Source organism: Tachypleus tridentatus, chromosome 8 (assembly GCF_004210375.1).
Source record: "Tachypleus tridentatus isolate NWPU-2018 chromosome 8, ASM421037v1, whole genome shotgun sequence".
NCBI lineage: Eukaryota > Metazoa > Arthropoda > Merostomata > Xiphosura > Limulidae > Tachypleus > Tachypleus tridentatus.
In genome coordinates this window covers 133,796,760-133,811,527 of record NC_134832.1, presented here as the reverse complement: position 1 = coordinate 133,811,527, position 14,768 = coordinate 133,796,760, and positions in this window count along the sequence as shown.

Here is a 14,768-nt window from a genome sequence, read left to right as displayed (position 1 = left end):
TGTGCGGTTTAATATTATTAAAGGCCTGGACTCTGGTAGTAAGCGAACTCGGAATATAAGTCTGAGGGTTCATGATTCGCAGACTAATGACGCAAAAACACGCACTACACTTTGGGGTCGTGCCTGTAATACAAGTGTTAATGCTAAATCCCCTCTCTTTGGCCGGACAAGAGTTGGTGGCGGCGAGTTATGTTCAATAACTTTCTTTCATTTAGTCTTATGTGTTCCAAATCATGCCCGTAGGTAGCTCTTTGTATAACTTTGCGCGATCATATGCTCTTGCTGTGAATATAGCCGATAAATAAAGGTGCGATAAAAATTAGTACTAACCTTTTATGATGTGGTATTGCACAAACTTGTTATTGGTTTTCTAGCTCAAAATTGCGCAATAGGTAATGCGAGAAATCGAATCCTAGGTTTTAGCGCTATAAGTTCTGGAACACAAACCACTTTTCAAAAATATTTGCTTCGCCAGCGTATATGTTAGTCACATAACATAAGTCATGTTAGTCACATAACATAAGTCTTTAGCGAATTGTATCAACACTGATATACTAACCAGTTCATATTACATGAAGATAATAAACCTGGCCTCCGGTGGCTTAGCTGTAATAATTGTTGACTTATTACGCAAAAATTCAGGGTACGATCTTTGCTGTGCAGTTTTATGCTTGGCACTTAAGCAGGAAACATGTTTTGTTCTTTTTCCACGATTTTATGAAGCTATTAGTACTACACATATATAAATACACACATGTACGTATATCTTAAACATTACTTGTGTGTTTGTTTCGACAATGTAAGTCAGTCAGACACGATACTGTCTGTCTTTTCTCAATTCAACTGGATCGATTCACTCATCTTAATGCCTGCTTGTACGTGAATTTAATAAAAGATACTCATGAAGCCACGATCTATGTTTGTTATTCAACGACGTATCACATTTGAATATTTCGTTAACCTAATAAAATAAACATAACAGTATCAGTATATGTATGTATGTATGTATGTGTGGGTGCTGGATGGGTTTGATATAGTTGTACCGTTAATAATCTTCAGTTCATAGCTGAACCGAATCGGGTCGTTTTTACTACATTAGCAATTCCAAAGGCGATAGTTATACAGGATGCTTCAAAAAATGATGGGAAAAAGAACAGTACACTGCAACATGATAACAAATGTACGTTAATAGGTTCAAAAAGTTAGTCGCTACTTGTTCACCATCATTGTCAACGCATATCTGGAATCTTCTCCAGGTGGTCTTCAGAACCCGGAGGCACATTTTTTGTGGTATTGTTGCAATTACGTTTTCAATTTTTTGTTAACATTGTTTTGAAACATCCTGTACGAAAGGGAGAATATAACTGATCGTGTGAATTTCTTATATGGAAAATATTTATGTTTAAGTCTGTGCAGAAGCGAACTCGTATTTTGATACGAATGTTAGAAGTTTGGTGCGTATGATGATATTTAGAAACATGCCTGTTTTATTACAAACTGTGGCGTAGGTGTTCTGTATTTTTAACGTGCGTTTGTTTTAGACGAAAAAAATAGCAATTTTAACTACGAATAGTGAAGAAATGTAGAACTCAATTTTTTACTGTCGTCAGAACTTCGTATTTTCGATTATTCGTATCAAATATCGTAAAAACAATATGGTCTGAAGCTTGAAGCTCGACTATAGTTACTGGGAGATCATCCTTTATTTTAATTCAAAAAAGCTGGTCGTTTGTGTGTGTTGTGAACACTTAAAAATATCATTCACGCATGGATCGAACCTAAAACGTTAAAAAATCTCTAAACGTACCACTGTATCAACATTCACTAATACAGTCCGTCATAATCGCTTGAAGGACCAAAGGACATACAGTTAAACTATTCAAATTCCAGTTGGTGTTTCATTAGCTGAAACCAAACTGAATTGCACATTTAGTTAATGGAATTTAAGGTCATAAAAGAGAAATTACGTGAAAAATCCTTCGAAGTCATTCTCCATTGGGTTAGTTTTGAGTCCCTGCATTAGGCAGAACGCCCATAGCCCATTGTGTAGCTTTGGTCTAAACAAATCATGGAGGTCATCTCTTTACTATTTGATTTTTTTAAATTATAAAATAATTCTAAAGTCAAAATACACTGTTTAAAATATTTCTTTGCGAAACAAATACGCTTCGAGTTTGTTTTGCTCGCTCTTTCAACTGCTGTATCTCAACTATATTTCATTCTTGAAAAATTCTTGTCACAGTATTTTTGATTCGCTCTTCGAGACTGCATTGTAAAGTTATTCGAGGTGTTAACGAAAACGGTTACAGTCATTATTGTTTTGTGAAACAAAATGTATGTGTATATGTGTGTGTGTGTGTGTGTTCTGTGCAAATGCTTTATTTCATTTTTTTTAGTCACTTATTTTTCACAACGTTATAACGATAACATCTCTTGTTGTCAATTTGGTTAGTAGCTGGTGGCGAGGCTTATTCCACGTTTTAATAGTGCTTGGACTAATAGAAGTAGACTGATTTCCTTCAGTTAGTATGTATGTGTATGGATTATCTGCTAATTAAATTTTCTTAAATATTTCACGTACAAAGTAACTCTCGTGCGAAATATTACTTGTTTATAATCATAATACAAGTTTTCGTTTTGATTTCCTTTCTTGTGATTATTTCAGCTGTGTTGTCTTCTCCGTGATTTATTCAATAGATTCGTATTATTTACTGTTACGTAATAATGTCTTTGAGAAACATTTATATACGCTGATTTTCTCATGAGACTTTCCCCCTTTTTCCCACTTATTTGAATTTTAAACTGCGATTCAGTTTAGCCTAAGGACAGCTATAGTAGTAAGAAACCTCCCAATTAATAAACTACACGTTTAAACATGTTCATTATATATTTACTAAACATTTGCTATTAGCAGACTTTAAAAGAATGTGTAAAAGACATGTAACAAATTATTGATTTCTATACCGTTTTGAGTCTGTCTTGCTTCATCATATAGTAACCTAAATTAATTTAGGTATATGAGCAATGTTATGACGTTTTGTCGAATTCAGTATTCGTTATTGTACAGGATCAACTGTTTAATAACCGTGTATGTATCTATATGTTAAATATTTCTTTAAATAAATCTTTAACATGAAAAAAAACAAACAACAAAACCTGTTGATTGTTTAGGCCAAAGAGTTTCAACACAGGGTAAATAGTAATAATACATTGCTTATTATCGGCATAACAGTTATTCGCCAGTTGTATTATATGTATGTGATTACTTAATAGAAGGCGTTCGTGTATTTAGTACTTACAATTTCTCTCTCTGTTTATTCACTAAAAGTTCCTGGTTGGATAGCTCATTTATTTTCAGTCGAAGTTGTTTTGAAGCACATTTCTTATTGTAATGGTATGGACACCTTTTCTAATGACAAATGTAATTGACTACAATTCTAAGTCTCCATTTGTGTTCTAAATGATAAGTGTTTAATTTAGCCTGAAACTCACTCTAAACCAACTAGTTGTCATGCATGTACTACTCAAAAGTTAGACTAATGAAGTTTTTCAAACGTTAAAAAAACAAAACAGAGACGTTCAATATTAACTAAACTTTTTCATTACAAATATCACAGGAAAACAAGTCGAAAAATATTTACAAATAAAGAAGCAAAACTAACGAAAAATGCCAATATTTTGCGTAACAAATGTGATGAAAAATAACTTAAGATAAACAAACTCCACAAAATGAGTCTTTAGTAGCTGTTATATCCTCTTCCATTGGTTATTATTTTTCTGCACTTGTGACCCTTACCGTTTAATGACATTTCAGGTGATTTATTGGGCAACACAGTCCATTTTTGATAAGGGCAGCTTTGAGCTTCTTGGGCAGTTGTTGGAGCAGGATGTTTGTTTCTAACTGATCTCCTTGCAAGACCCACGTTTGCTCAGTTGGATTTAAATGTGGTACGTGAACTCGTTTACAATAATAGGTAATAGAATTTTATCAACGTAACGTCTTGTTATAAATATCTCCACCCACCACACAGTAGTCTGTACGCCTTGCATGCGGGTGTAATCCCAGACTGTGATTGAACCTCCTGTCCCAAAGCATCAAAGTGTTGCTTTCCTTCATGCTCCAGGCCCTTACACGTTGATTATTTCAAGAGACACGGAACAGTGCGGGGGGCTTATTACTTAAGGATCCAATAGACATGTTCCTTAGCAAACGCCAGCCGGGCTGCTAAGTGCTTTGGGGTTAGTACATGGGCTGTAAGTGGTATCCTAGACCTGAACCTAGCTTCGTGGATGCTAGTCCTAGCTGTTGAGCACGATATACGAACTCCAGTGGCTTGTTGAAGCTTGTTCTCGAGTTACCCAGCGCTCTTGTTGCAGTTTCTAATGGCTAAATTACACAGATATCCTTCATCAACTGCACATGTATCCCTTCTGCGACTCTAGTCTGGCCTCCTGATGGATGTTTTTACTTGGTATTTGCGCCCGAATCTATTAACCGTAGATTGTAATACCCCATGACTTGTTCCATCTCAGTCTTGTGGCGCTCTTGAATCATTGTGACGGCTGTGCAAGCTTCAGTTTCATTCAGTTGGTTTCTAAAAGCTGGTATATTCTCAATACCAGCAAACAGATCAATAAACCTACCATTATCTCAAAAGCAAAAGCCTTTCCTAATCCGTCAAAAGTAGGCTTTTGTTTCATAGAATTTAGGTCATTTCTGATAAAGGCCTGTTACATAAGAAAACATTCGTGCTTAAACTTGCAAACCCTATGAGGGATTAGTGTAATACTCTTAAAATAAGCATGATAAATTTGAAATACCTTGATAACCAAGATGTGTGTGTGTGTGTGTGCATATGTATTTAAATAAACTTATTATTCTTTAATGTTTGTAAGTAGTGTAGTATGAAGTAGTCTGATATGAATAGTTGGAAAAATGCCACTGCCTAATGGACCGACGTTTGTCTATCTGTATTTTAAGCCCAGTTATGCACTGGAAATACCCATAAGCCTAAAATAACAACAAATTCATCAATTTTTAAACTTAGTACTTGAATTCGTGGGAGTTTGTCCATTAATCTTAAAATAAACTTTATTTTTTCTGCCAACAAGATGTTGTTAAAACCTTAAATTAGTTTTCATATCAAAACAGCAAAACCAAATGAAAGGAATGCAATAATTAGTTTAAAGCTTAGATAAACTTAATTTGAAATGAATACAGTATTTGTGGTTACATTGTACAATTTTTTACACTTGTAATGTCAAACATGCACCACAATAGCACATTATTTGATTTACTTAATTCATTTTAGTGATACTATTATTCGTCTGTTCAATGTTCATACGAGTGTAGTTATCCATTTAGTTTTGGTTTATTATTTACAATAGGCCAGGCGTGGCCCAGTAGTCAGCGCGCCGTATTATGGATTAGACAGAGGGTCTACAGTTCACGATCTACGATTGCAATATTGCGTTTTGTGCTGTGGGACCGTGGATGCGTTAAAAGAGTGGTAGCTAAATCACATTATGTGGTCAGACAAGAATATCTTAACAGTTGGCGGTGCACAGTTTTGGACAGCTCCCTTCCCTTCAGGCCATCAGCTCCAAATTAGAACGGCTAGTGCAAATAGCCCTCGCGTAGCTTTTGCGCAAATATTTGAAATAAGCCAAAAAAAAACTCGCGTTAAAAGTATGGAAAAATTAATTTAAAACAAAATGTGGGCCACAATATAATTATATCGTTATTTTAGTTTTGTCTGTTATCGTTCTTAATGTGTAGACGGATGTGTCGATATTCATCTATCTCTTTCTCAATAAATATATACATCTTGTTTAACATGTTAATCGTATATGAAAATTTATAGCTCTTTTTGTCACATATAGTAGTGACCATTTGTTTTACCTTATGTTGCCCTTCTCGTTCTGACGCTCTGTTAGTAGTTAAGCACAAAGCTATACAATGGATTATGTATGCTCTACCCACCACGGATATCGAAAACCCTGTTTCTAGCAGTATAACTCCGCAAACATACTGCTGTGCTGCAGGGGGCAGCGTTTTATGTATATTTTTCATACATTCTATAATCCCTTTTATATCCACATGTATATTGCTAAACCATTTAATGTTCGATTCCGTATAGACATATGTCAAGCACTCAAAAATTATTAAAGATACATGATTTTAAAAGTAAAATATTTAACAATCAAATGAACAGCAGAATCCGTTTAATAGCTTTTTACTTCTCGAATGCAGTTAATAAATAAGTTTCATTGGCAATAAAAGACTTTACGAATAATGAAACATAAGTATCCTCAAAGATTTAAGAGATTGAATAAACCAGTATGAGCAGAGGCATCGCTAGACTGTTGGCTCATTGGTCCCGTGCCCGGAATCTCCAGTCAGTGTCTTGAAAAATCAGAATAAAAAAACCTTGATCTATATCTTAGTGAAACACCGAAAATTCCTCAACTTCTGAATCGTTTACGCACCTAGCAACGTCTCTGAGTCTGGTAATCACATTTGGTTTAAAAAAAATAAATTATGTATGTAGGCTTCCTTTGTATTAATGCAGTTACTGTGTCTGTGAGGTATTGTTCTGCTCAGTTAACGTTATCATAGAATCCTGTCGTAATTTGGGTTTACAAAACGTAGCTCTCTGACGTTGTTTTCTGGGTTAAGATACTAACACGCAAAGTTCAAGAAGTTACCAGAAGTGCACTTTAAAATTTACATAAATACTTCTGTTGGCCAGTACATGATATCTGGACACGTCGTAGCCAGGTCGTTAAGGCACTCGGCTCGTAATTCGATGGTGGGGGGTACGAATTCCCGTCGCATCAAACATGCTCGCCCTTTCAGTCGTGAGGACGTTATAAAGTCACGGTCAATCTCACTATTCGTTGGTGAAAGAGTAGCCCAAGAGTTGGCGGTGGGTGGGGATTACTAGTTGCCTTCCCTCTAGTCTTACGCTACTAAATTAGGGACGACTAGCGCAGATAGTCATCGTGTAGTTTTGCGCGAAATTCGAAACCAAACCCATGATATCTGTTGTATTATGTCTATACATCAATGCATCTCCAGTTCAGAGCCGAATCGCCACTTAAAGGTCATAATGCACTGAGTTATATTTATCACTTTCTCTTTACACACGAACTCGTTCTGTGGGAGAAAAATAAAGCATTGACTCAGCTATGAAGTTACTCAGTGTCTGTCGTGCAACCAGTTCGGTTAATATCTACGGAACAGCAAACAAGCTACTCAAATACTGTGTTGAAGCAGGTTTTATCTAGAAGTTCGTACCGATACCATGACCAGTAGACTTGTTAGTCCTAATGACCATGTTTGCATTCATTACGTGACCTTCCCATTACGGACCTAGGTACACCAAAATAGTTGTCACATGCCTCGATGTTTCCCGGGCTTCTTGCATTTTGAACAGCTCGTATAGTCTGCACTTCCGTTAAAAACCGCTACATACCACCAGCAGGTAACGCTGCCATACAAACAGCTATTCAGTTACGATAACTAAAAATTGAGCGATCATTGGATAGCATATCAGAAGAAAAAAAAACTGGCACGTGAAATAGGGATACCGTTTGTTCAAGATAGAGAAACATGTCTAAATTGTCACAAAAAGAATTTCAGATTATCACAGAAGGACGCCTGAAACATGCACAAAACTGATGACATCGAATTTTTAAATTATATTCGGGGGTAATTTATCCTCTTATATTTGGTACTGAACCTATATGGTTTTGGTGTAGTATACATACAAGTAAATAATATAACCTTTTATTCTGTTGCAACACTGGAATTCCATCCAGTTATTAACTGTTACATATTATTGATGTCCTGTGTTACGCTATGTTTACATATTAATATAGCCTATGTAACATTCTGTATGCTGTTGTCACAAGTCTCTGCTGAGTTACGTTTAGTATAATACTGTTGATGTATAACACTGCTATACAGTGTTGTTTTTACAATCTTGTATTACATTTTGAGGACGTGTTGTTGACGTAGCCCACAATATTACGTTTTGTTTATTATTATTATTATTACAAGCTGTTTTAAAACGTATTCTAATCTTTCTGAGTAAGAATTTAAAAACATGTTTAATTAGCTATACTCTTCACCGGATATGTTGGCATATTCTGAATTACGACTTTAACAGACATCACCCGGAGAAAGGTTTAGGCCCTAAACGTTATGTCAAATTAAAGTTTTCGTTTATTACCATGTATTTAGTATTTGTTTGTTTTGTTCTTTCTTTAACTTTGTCTTGTATCTTCTGTGCATATGTTATATGTGTATATATTATACTTATCAAGTTGATTTGCATTTTCTTTCTTAAGTGGGTAGCTTTTTCTGGTCGGAAGTTAATATTAATTGTATTTTGTATGCGTATTGTTGATGTAGTACACGGTATTTTTATTATTGTTATCGCAAGTATCAGTAATATTGTCTGTATTTATTATTGACGTAGTTCATATTACATTCGTATTATAAGTTCTATGGTAATTTCTATACATATTGACATATCCCAGTGTATTAATTTCTGTTTAAAGCCTCAGAATTACATTATATATATAGTCCATTGTATTACATTCTGTTTATATCATAAGCTCTGTGTTGCATTTTCTGTATATGTTAATATATTTCAATATTTGAAATACTGTTTATTGTTGTGATAAGCCTTAAATTTCGTATAAGTGACATGCTTTTGATGTATAGTACGATATTTTCGTATGGTTGTTAGTGTTCTACACTTCGGTATTACATTTTGTGTGTAAATATATATTGTTGATGTATCTCACTACATAACATTCTGTTTATTGTTATCTTAAGTCTTGCACTTTATATACATATTGGTGCATAGCATTATGTTACATCTGTTTACTGTTATCCTTTATCTTTGTGTTACATTTTTCAGGTACGTATTGTTGATGAAACTTACTGTGTTACGTTTTATGAAAATAACGTAGTAGCTTGATTTATTGTATCTCATACATTGGTTTGGCATTTTACGTTATATTCTACTTACATTACAAATCATTATCTTAGGCCTTGATGCTATATTCTGTGCATTTGTTGCCTTTTATAACAACTGTATGGATTTCCAAGTTAATAACGGGTGAAACGCCACAGCAGAATAATGTTATATTATGTACTGTTTGGCGGCCCGGTGCAGCCAGGTGGCTAAGGCGCTTAACTCGTAATCCAAGGGTTGCGGGTTCGAACCTCCGTCGCATCAAACATGCGCTGCCGCTGGGGCGTTATAGTGTTACGGTCAATCCTTCTATTCGTTGGTTAAAGAGTTGGCGGTGAGTGGTGATGACTAGCTGCCTCCATTCTGATCTTACACTTCTGAATTAGGGAGGGTTAGGGCAGGTAGCCCTCGAGTAGCTCTGCGCGAAATTCAAAAGAAAACCAAACTGTTTGTGGCCCATATTTCTTGTTTAGAAAGCCGTACGTTCCTTTCGTAAAGTCACTAAAAATACTCACCTCAGAAGAACTTACTGTTTCGGTGTGTTCTGATAGCGTGAGAAAGTGACTGTGTAAAGGTAAAGGTGCGGGACAGCCTCCAGAGCACTGTATGATGGGGTGGTGAATAGGCGTATCACGTGAAGTTTGCCCCTCCATTATAAACTTAATGGATGAGTTCTTGTATACCGCTTTATGGTTGAAGTACATGTTTATGTTTAAAAAGTTGTTAACAGTGATGTGCGTTAATTACAATCGTAAAACTTGTGTTTATTGTACCTCTACCAGTGAAAAGTACACTTGATACGTCAATTAATTATACCGATACTTGCAAAAATATACAAAGTGTCAATCGTGATTGTTAAATGGTACAGCCGTTTTAAAAATGTTACGATAAATAAGCTAAAGATTTTATAATGCTCTAGGGGGGGGGTATTATATATCTCTATGTGTGGTAATTCAACTCTACAAAAGAGCACTATTGCACGTTAATTAAATATTTAATTAACATATGTTAAAAATTATATATTATACATACAACATGTGTGCATGCTTTATTTAATGGTTACGTTACTTAACGGTAGAAGTAATTACAACAGGAAGTGTTGTGTTACTTAAAGTTGACTAAACGTATGTGCGCTCCAATGGCACAACAGTACATCTGCGAACTTGTACTGCTGAAAACCGGGTTTCGATACCCCTTGTGAGCAGATCACATGATAGTCCCTTGTGTAGATTTGTATTTTAATAACAATCTAACTTAACGTCTGTCGCCATGTAGACATACACGATATAATGAAGTTAGTGAATTAAAATGAGGCATGAATAATGTACAGGGTGAATGAATTAAAGATACAAAGAGTATATGAAAGTAAATCAAACAGTTAAATTTTACTTAGCACTAAGACTATAAAGCTAATTATAAATATATAAATATTGGCTAATAAACAGAGAAAAGAAAACGTGCACTTTCCCTCTGCCATTTGTTTGGTGAACGAAACGAAATCACGATCACCAGAGAGAGAAAAGGGAAGAGTGAATATATTCATTATGTTATCACAGCGCTGAAAATCTGAAACAAGAAACGTCACTGATTGTGGAGGGATCGATAGCCACGAGCCATCGAGGTAGCTTGTTCTGTATAATGGATGTTGTATCGCAGATTTTTTTAAAACGTTTGGAGAACATTATAAATATAGACTTGCCATTTACTTGCGCGAGTGTATTTGTATCACTCATTTTTCCACGTTAACGGCTTACGACACAATATTTACAGTTAGAGGCATCAAATGTATTTTCCTCAGCACGTAATGTACATAAAACTTCAGTTCTGAGAAATCACTTTTCTTATCTTTATAGCAAACTACGTTTCTCAGATTGTAGATAGTAAACTTGTGTAGATAATTTTCAGAGGCAAGGGTAGAAATTTATAAAAGTGTTATATTTGGAAAAGAAAGGAAATGAGTGGCAAAATGATTGTGGGGATATGGAGGTATTTCCTCTTCGAAAACATTTGTAATTTACACAACGTTATGGAGTTTCATAATTTGTATATAATTGATATAACATTGGAGTTTAGTTTTGGGGAGTATGATACCACTGTATACTCCGATGACTTTAGTAATGTAATAACGTCATCCATACTCAGTGATAAGATTTACGACGCAATATTTACATTTAGAGGCATCAGATGTATTTTCCTAAGCTTATAATGTACATATAATAGCTTATGATACTAGTTATTGGTTCGATCACTAGAACTGATACTCCAAAGAGAGCTAAACTTGCAGCTTTGCTCTACAATCAAGCAAAAAGGATTTTTTGTAACTGCATTAACTTCGGTTACTGACATTGTATAAGTATGTAACATGAAGACAAATAGTTTCTATGCGATATAAAATAAAAGTTAGAAATAGAATGTGCCGAAAATATGTTTAATAAAATATAGGAAAAGAGATTTTTTGTTTGTTTGTTTTCGCAAAGCAAGATTATCGTCTTACTTTCCTGTGAATTGGAATTGAATGTCTGATTAACGTGTGCCAACGAATTATTTTTCGGAATTCTAGAAATGATTAAAACCCAACAAACAACAGTGGGATGAACGGAGAAGGGGGTATATTGTTGATGTACCTAACATCGTAATTCAAATATAGTCTTATGAAAGGTGAATTTAAATCTAATGTCGAATGTATCGCGTAGCGTGTATTTTATCAATACCAGATTACTATACTGAGTAGCAACTGGAATTAACCCTGAAATTTCTCTCCATTTTTATACCATCCATTGCCGGTGGGGACTGATTTACGCTGAGTGATTATATGGTTTTTGCCTGTCGCAGGACTCAGTTTGGAAAAATGGCCAAGAAAAGGTAAAGCCGCCCAATGTTATAATACAAAAGACGTAGAAAGTCTCATCAGTAATCACTGGGATTGACGACAGTACCCATCTTTTTACTCGTATGTTATTTTAGGGACAGTGTAATGAGTAATAATGTCATGTACCCACAAAGAGTTTGCGTATTAGTAGTGAAGACAAAAAGTATTCGAAAGCCGTGGGAGCCCATGTGTAAATCAGGTTGTAAGTGAAGCCAAATTAAAGGAGTAAACATATAAAAGAACTATACCGAGGTATCGTTGCTATAAAGCGGATTGTGTCTTATGTATGTGATTGTCTATCAACGTTTTTCCTTATGATGACCGAGAAATTTACAAAGGTTCTTGAGCATAACGCAGGGAAACCTTAAGTTCCCTTACCTTATCCCTTTCCCTCTTTCACGAGTTTGAGAGCCGTTTAAAATTTCCCTCAGCTATTGGTGGCAAATGACACACGCACGTCGTACCACCATCACCGTAAAGGGAGCGAAGTAAATGTCGCACGTGGGACAAACACCTTTGCCAGTACATTGTAAAGCACTAAAAACATTTAAATATATAGCCTATAAACTTAAGGAAACCCTACAAACATTACACTATTTCTGAAAAACTGAAATAAATATCAATGAATTTTACGTTGCATGTCGTATTTGTAAGGTGTTCCATTCAGAAAATGTGTGTGTGTTTGTACCCTCACTCCTTCCGTGCCTATTGGACCAATTTCAACCAAAATTTGTATGTAAACTGTAAACTATGGGGATGTTCTAAGACGGTCAGAATTAAACTTAACCGTATTTTTTCTTTTAAAGCTTGTTGGCTAAAAACTTCCAACCAACAGAGTCAGTCTTAGCAGGCTGACGTTTTAGGCAATGTTGGATATTAAATAAGGATTCAAGGTCAAAGTATGAAAGTTGCTGGATTGTTTCTCAAACAGCCGTGCTTTTCTCACCGTGAAGGAGATGAAACATGTTCAAGGATGGGATCACCTCAAAATCTTTTTGTTGTTGGTACACGGAAAGCAAACTGCAAGTGTTGTTTATCGAGAAACTTTGCCATAATTTTAAATGTTTTATATGTATATGTTCAAGTTATTATTTTGAAATATGTCATTGATGTTCAACTTGCATTGTTTTAATTAAGTTGATACATACCCCGAAATTTGACTGGTGTTTCAGCCTGTTATATGTGTATGATCACAAAACCTGCTTCGTGGAACATAAAATACTAACTAGCGCTTTTTAGGTGTATTACTGGATATAGCACCTTATGGATTTGTTTGCATCTCATTCTTCGTATACTTGAGTGTAATAATAAATATTAAGTTTCAGAATGACTTCTATTTAGTGTCTAGTTCTGAAGAAACTATATGGAGTTAGTTTTAGTTGGCACAAGCCAAATCGAGGAAGCGACTGAACACCACTGATCTCTGATAAACACAGGCAGAGGGAATGATGGTGTATCCTTCATCTGTGTCCCTACTCACGGTCATGTGATAATTGACTTTTTATGACGTTTGAGACGTATAATACCCGTGTACGTAACTTCCGCAGGTAGTAAAACATGTGGAGTAATCAGCGCCGCCCAGTGAGTCAATTTGACAAAAAATATCCTGAGCACTTATTTTTGCATTTTGGGTTATGTTTCATGCAACTAGCGCCATCAAGCGAGCAAGAGCTACAACTACAGTACAAATTAGTACATTAAATTACACGTATATTAACATGATTTCTCGAACTCAGCGGTCTACTTATGTTGGTTTAAAAATGCGCTACTGAAATATAATTCCGTTTTCACTTAATTGTCTATTCGCTAATTTTTCTGTTTTCTTTATTCTTTCTTCTTAATCATCTATTAGTCAGTGATGCTTATAATCCGGTTAAGTTTCACTAGAATTTGTATATAAATTTGTTTTGTAGTTTTGGGATATCTGAACTATGCACCCCGTAGTCGCAAAACGATCTTATAATCTATGACCGTGAGTACGCGATAAAAGTGAAAGCCAAATTCCACTCTTTGGTCAGGCAAGAATATTACGTGTATTGTTATCTATCTTCCATCTGGTTCAGTGCCAGTGATGGGCCACCCACAGCTTTATAGATTTGAACTTTATTTCTCCATTTTCGTTGTATCAGAAAGACAACAGCAAAAACTTATCACAACAACGCAAGTAGTTTTCAAAAGTTAATATATTAAGTGATAACGTGCAATAATGTTAGTAAATTAAATTTTAAACTTATATTATTTTAGTATATAATACTTTTTAAAATAACTAGTATAAAACTACAATACAACTTGAATGTATTTCATACAGTTCATATTTATTAAAGTGTGTTATTTTTGACTTATGCTTAACAAATGAATGTTATTGCAGCTCTCAGTGTTCGAGTCTCATTTATGCTCCGAGAATTAATTTAGTTTCTTCACCACTTCTATAGTCTGTAGGATGACTATACGTAGATATTTACTGTGCAACTTTTATTTACTAAAAACATAGAGCTTTTTCGCGTACTCTATGCTTTCGTACTTCTTCCAAGCACGATTCTGTACGTCAATGAGTAGTTCTTGCTCTACCAAACCAAGTAAGCTACATCTAACAACCTATATACAATGAAATACATGCGATGCTTAAAATGGTTTATTGTTGGTTTTGTATTCTCAGTATCTTCATTTAAAGCACGTCGAAAAGGTTGTTTGTAAAGTATTGAAGAAAAAATCGTTTAGAAAGCACGTCCATGTCAATTGAACCACTCCCATAAGCATATCTCTTCGGTATGTTTTCAATCCACCTGCAGAGAAACAAAAATACTGACTTCTTGCTCTAATTAACAATCAAATATCGCCTTCTCCAACTTCAAGTATACCAATACGACACTTAATAAACCTCGTGGAAATTGTTTATATAACAGGATTTT